This window comes from Papaver somniferum, chromosome 1, assembly GCF_003573695.1.
Source record: "Papaver somniferum cultivar HN1 chromosome 1, ASM357369v1, whole genome shotgun sequence".
In the NCBI taxonomy this organism is placed as follows: domain Eukaryota; kingdom Viridiplantae; phylum Streptophyta; class Magnoliopsida; order Ranunculales; family Papaveraceae; genus Papaver; species Papaver somniferum.
In genome coordinates this window covers 134,602,423-134,608,517 of record NC_039358.1, presented here as the reverse complement: position 1 = coordinate 134,608,517, position 6,095 = coordinate 134,602,423, and the positions used below count along the sequence as shown (strand labels likewise).

General features: G+C 37.3%; 1 pseudogene; it reads left to right on the top strand.

The window, feature by feature from the left end:
• The first annotated feature begins 1,188 nt into the window (after positions 1–1,188).
• Positions 1,189–5,643, top strand: LOC113301574 (annotated as a pseudogene).
• The last annotated feature ends 452 nt before the right edge of the window (positions 5,644–6,095 follow it).

Below are 6,095 nucleotides of genomic sequence, written 5' to 3'. Positions count from 1 at the left end.
ATGTATTTATTTTTATCGGAAAAAAAATTGGTGCTGGCGAATTTCGAATTCAGATCATTGTGTCATCAGTGACTTTATAATTGTACCAGAGTGACACCAACAAATTTTGGTATGTATTGCAGTTAAATATCTTTGACAAGAACAAAACATCATTTCCAAGTTACTTGGTTGTAGAGGTGGGACATGGATTGGGTTAACCCACCCAACCCGAACGTTGGGCGGGCATGGACAATGTATTTAAAAAATTTCGGCAAGCTTGGGCATAGATTTTATAAACCCGAGTTAAATTTGGGCAAGCATGGACACAAAATATTTCTAATCCAAGCAACCCGCCCAACCCGAAGAACTATGATATAGTTATATAAAACTATTTTTATAATTGGTATTATTGTCTATTTAGCATAATTTTAGATATTATCTTCAAATCTAATAATGAAAATATAAATTATATCTATGTCATTAATCATTATCTTCAAATCTAATAATGGAAAAAATATATATTGTTGTAAATAATCTTCAGTTAATTGGAAATTTAAGATAAATATAGCAATTAAATATTATTATTACTAAAATTTGTTATTATCATATTAACAAACTCGTATGTCTAACGAAACTTGGGCCAACCCGAGAAACCCGAGGAACATAATTTGGGCGAACTTGGGCAGTACCTCCATGAGTTCCACGGATTCGATAGGCAATCTGGGTAAAAATTAGCTCGGATCTGCCATGGACAAGCCTTCTAACCCCCCAACCAACCCAAGTCCCACACCTACTTGGTTGGGGCTTGTACTTCTCCAGCGGCTTGTTCTTCATTACCCTCCGAAAGCCTTAGTGCTTATAGTCCTGCAGCCCTACCGAATGCAAGCTTCTTTGGCTTCAAAGCTGGCATCTGCTTCCAGGTGTCTGCAGTAAAATTCTCTTCATTTGAATATCTACCTACAAGTCAAATTCTCTTCCGGGGTAATGCTGCGCCATAAGTTACGAGCTTTACAGCTTACAATTTATGCTGTGGAAGTTGGAGCCATCAAGGTGGACCAAGGACAGAAGGATGTAGCAGCTTTAATGGTGGGGAATGGGAATCGAACTGAAGATATGTTACCTGTCAATTTACATTGTTGTTATAACACTTTGAAATGAGCACTGTAGATGTTGTTGATACTGTAGCAAAAGTAAGAGAAACATAAAATAGAGATAAGAACTAATTAGGGTTTTTGGGTGGTCAATGTAGTTTCATCTTTATCGATCAAAACAAAGAAATGAGGGTTTTTGAAGTTCCATTGCTGTCACTCATTGTGATAATTCTCTTCTCTTTGTCACAAACACCAACATTTGCTATTAAAAAGGTTAGCATTTTAGTTTTAATTTCAGTACTTTCATTTGATTTACAGAAGTTATTGAACAGTCTAGCACAGAGATGTTTGGTTATAACAAAAATAGAGTATGATTTTTTGAAATACAGTCTTATGTTGTCTACTTGGGTGCACACTCACATGGACCAGAAGTTACACAATCAGATTTGGAGAAAGTGACTGATTATCAATATCAGTTACTGAGTACTGTTTTAGGAAGGTGGGGAATTTGTATATCTTTTTTCTCATCAATGATTTCTCTGTTTCGATTTCTTAGTGTTCTAAATCTGTTTCCACTTGCAAATTACAGTCTTGAAAAGGCTAGAGAATCAATATTTTACTCATATACAAGATATATAAATGGTTTTGCTTGAGTCCTTGATACCCAAGAAGCAGAGGAAATTTCAAGTAAGCAAAATTCAGGCAACTGCCTTTCAAGCTTTACCCCCTGTTTTACCAACTACTTGAATTTCGATTTTTAAAAGTCTGGTTTTTCTTATTTATTTTTTGCTTAAATGCAGAGAATCCAAATGTTTTTTCTGTTTTTGAAAATCAGGGAAGGAAATTACACACCACCTATTCATGGAACTTCCTTGGACTAGAATCCGATAGCGGTGTAGTCCTGTCTCGCTCGGTATGGAAAATGGCGAGGTATGGCGAAGATACAATCATTGCCAACTTGGATTCCGGTAAGCTCATAATGCATTTCACTCCTTTTCAAAATGTTGCATTGTACTGTGTACAATTAACAGTCTATTTTCTCACTTGACTAAATTTGAATTTTAGTTAATACAGCATCACTATGGTACTTAATTGGTCAAACCAACTAGAGAAGGTTAGGTTGTTGGTGTTATTCAATTCAATCACAGTGATACCTTTGGTTGGTGTGCCTATTTATGAGCATACACCAAACTTTCAATTAGGTGAACCTATATCTATTTGTATGCATTTGCTCCTTTAGTTTGCAATGTTTTTCACTTGTTCTGCCTTTCTTTAATTCTTTATTTCAAATGTGCAATAGGAGTGTGGCCTGAATCAAAAAGCTTTAGTGATGAAGAATGGGACCAATTCCATCAAGATGGAAAGGAACTTGTCAGAGTAACACTGGAAATAGAGTTCGTTGCAACAAGTAACTTACTCTGTCACTCTTTTTTTTCTTTTTTTGCTTTGTGTTCTCAGTCAAAATCTAGTGCTCCCTTTATAGTTTTCAATTTGTTTCGATCTTTTTGAAAGAAGTTGATTACTATTAGATTTTGGAACTAAAATAATCATCTGAATTCTATTAAACAAATTCTTTTTCTGAAGAAACATAAATATCTATTAAATTTGGGATGTGCCCTTCAAACTTCAAAGGGTATATATAACATGTGAAGTGACGATGATGTAGTTCAGCCAAAGATAATGATTGTGGTGCCACCAGGTCTTAAAGTATTTTCCATAGTATTGATTAGTGCATTATTTGGTTTAATGGGTATAATATCAATTTGCAGGCATATTGCTAACTTTAGAAATCACCAAAATGCTAAATGTAATCAGTTACACAGAATTTTTCCTTCTCCACTATAACAACATTGATGATGAATGTAGTCCTAGATTACGCATTTCAATTTGTATTGAATCTATGGAAATCTTTTTAGCCGCTCGTTTTATAGTGGGGAGGGAAAACAGTTAATTATTCCATTGAGTTAGTTGCAATCAAACACATTGTAGTGGAGCGAAAACACAACCTAATTGGTCTCTTGACAATTTCTAGGAAGTTGATTGGAGCAAGATACTTCATCAAGGGCTATGATGCGGCAGTGGGTTCATCAAACGTCAGAAAAAATATTATATCAGCACGTGATTATAATGGACACGGGACCCACACACTATCGACGGCCGGTGGTAACTCCGTCCCAGGTGTTAGTGTGTCTGGTAACTTTCGTTTAGGTAATGGTACAGCCAAGGGCGGGGCTCCGAGAGCTCGTGTTGCTTCTTACAAAGTCCGTTGGAAACCTGTATATGACGGCAGTGGATGTTAGGATGCTGATATTCTGGCTGCCTTTGAAGCTGCAATTCAGGATGGTGTCGATGTTATATCAGTATCAATTGGTAAAACAGCTTCGGATTACTTCAGCGATGGTATTGCCACTGGTTCATTCCATGCTGTGAAGCATGGTATCATTGTCGTCGCAGCAGCCGGTAATATTGATACGGAATCTATCGATGAGGATGAATCGGTTACCAACGTCGCTCCTTGGATGTTAACGGTTGGTGCTAACACGATGGACCGGGAGTTTCCTGTTAGAATTGGACTTGGGAATCGAAAGCACCTTGAGGTATTTAACACTCAATTTAACCAAATGCAAGTGTAGGACTCTTCAAGTTATAAATTTAAAATGGACTGATGTTTGTGAAAATTACCTCACAATGTGTATTGCTATGGTGCCCAAATGGCGGCAAAGCAGTATGCCTTTTTCTCAAATATGTGCTATTTAAGTAGATTTGTGTGGTTTGTTTTTGCTTTCAAAATATTGCTGTATTTATCTATTACAGGGCCAGAGTTTATATCCAGGACCTTTACCAATTCGGAAATTTTATCCTTTGATTAATGGCACAGCTGCAAGAGCAGCGAATTCGACAGATCATGACGCGTAAGACTACATAAAAAGAAATTGAAATTAGACTGCATAATTAATTATGAATCTTTATTAACTGACAGTTATGTGAACTTGTTTAAATCAAATTACAATGATACATGAATGCAGTCAATTGTGTATTGCTGGGTCACTTGATATTAAGAAGGTAAAGGGTAAGATATTGGCATGCCTTCGGGGAATAACAAATCGAACAGATAAAGGTAGAGTCGCTCGTGATGCTGGAGCCATTGGGATGATTCTGGTCAGTGACATTTCGGCCGGGACAGAAACTGTAGCTGATCATCATGTTCTTCCTAGTGCACACATCAACTACCGAGATGGTCTCATCTTGCTCTCTTACATCAATTCAACCAGGTAAACTTCATACACTATCTATTCTCGCTGAAATGAAATTGTGTCTTCTCGTTAATCAATATGTGTCAATTTACCATTTTTATTATGCATCTTTTATTAGGTCACCAGATGTTATTATGACGCGTGCAAGAACGCAACTTGGTGGGAAAGCAGCACCTGTCATGGCTAGTTTCTCATGTAAAGGACCCAATACTATCACACCTGAAATTCTTAAGGTTAGTTAACAAATATTATCTCAACCATATTAACATTACCAAATAATCACCGTCAACTTTCTTCATTTCTTTTAACTAGTCAATCTTTATCTGCTTTCTGGGGGTTAGCCTGATATCACTGCACCAGGAGTAAATATTATTGCAGCAGTCATTCCAACAGCAGGCCCTACAGGTGAAACAGACAATCGGGGAGCTCTTTATAGTGCCAAAACTGGAACTTCAATGTCATGCCCTCATATTTCTGGTATCGCTGGCCTTCTCAAAACACTTCACCCTGATTGGAGTCCATCTGCAATTAAATCAGCAATTATGACTACTGGTGAGATATACCACCTGTAATGTTTTGTATCACTTAGATTCGTTGTCCTTTATCGTCTGTTCATTTTAGTAGGCTATATTTATGCCCTAGACTTGTTCGCACCTTTGTACAGCAAGGACCAGAGACAGCCGGAAGTTGGCAATGCGGAACTCATCAAATATCCAAGCAACACCATTCAATTATGGGTCAGGACAGGTGAGACCCAACGCTGCTATGAACCCTGGTTTGGTGTACGACTTAACTACTAACGACTACCTGGACTTCCTCTGTGGACTTGGCTATGATGAATCCAAACTCAAGGCTTTCAGTACTGCAGGCATGCATTATAAATGCCCCAAGTCGTACAACCTAACCAATTTTAACTACCCTTCTATCACTGTACCTCATCTCCATGGTTCAATTACTGTGACAAGAACCCTTAAGAATGTTGGTTCTCCTGGAACCTACAAAGCTCGAATACGTGCACCTCGAAGGATAAGGGTATCCGTTGAGCCAAAAACGTTAACATTCGGCAAGATCGGTGAAGAAAAGACTTTTAAAATGAACTTGAAGGCTACCCCTAAAAAGAGAAGGAACCCGAAGGCTGTATATTCTTCGAATGAATATGCATTTGGGAGGCTAACATGGAGTGATGGTGTGCATTTTGTTAGGACCCCTGTTGTAGTGAGGGCAGTTGCTGTGCGGTAGTATTTTTGTTCAATCACTATTTTCTTAACCTGATTTTTTATTCCAACTCGATGTTAATTGGCGGTTCTTATAATCTTGGTTCTGGTATGTTTTCTCCTTCCTCCTTCCGTTCCTTTATATCTTTACAATGGTTCACAGGGAATGTATCACACCCAATTACCACTATCTAATCCGACAATTAGAACTACAAAAAAAAAAGATATGGTAGAGACAGTGTAGTTGTAGGAAATTCTACAACACACCCCATTAACTATTCCTAGATCTAAATCTATTTCACAATCAAAATAAAGATTAAAGTGCTAAAATTATAAATTGGACACAAGATTTACGTGGTTAGATCAATATGATCTACATCCACGGGGTTAGGTTTCACTATGATTGAAGAAATTACATAAGGATTACAATTGAGACTCCATTAATGAGTATTTGGAGCTCTAGTTTTTATGGAGGATAAAGAAGGAGATAATACTAATAATAATTCTACCTTCTCTCTGCACAGAATGTGTCCTTTTATAAAGTGTGTCTCTTTCCT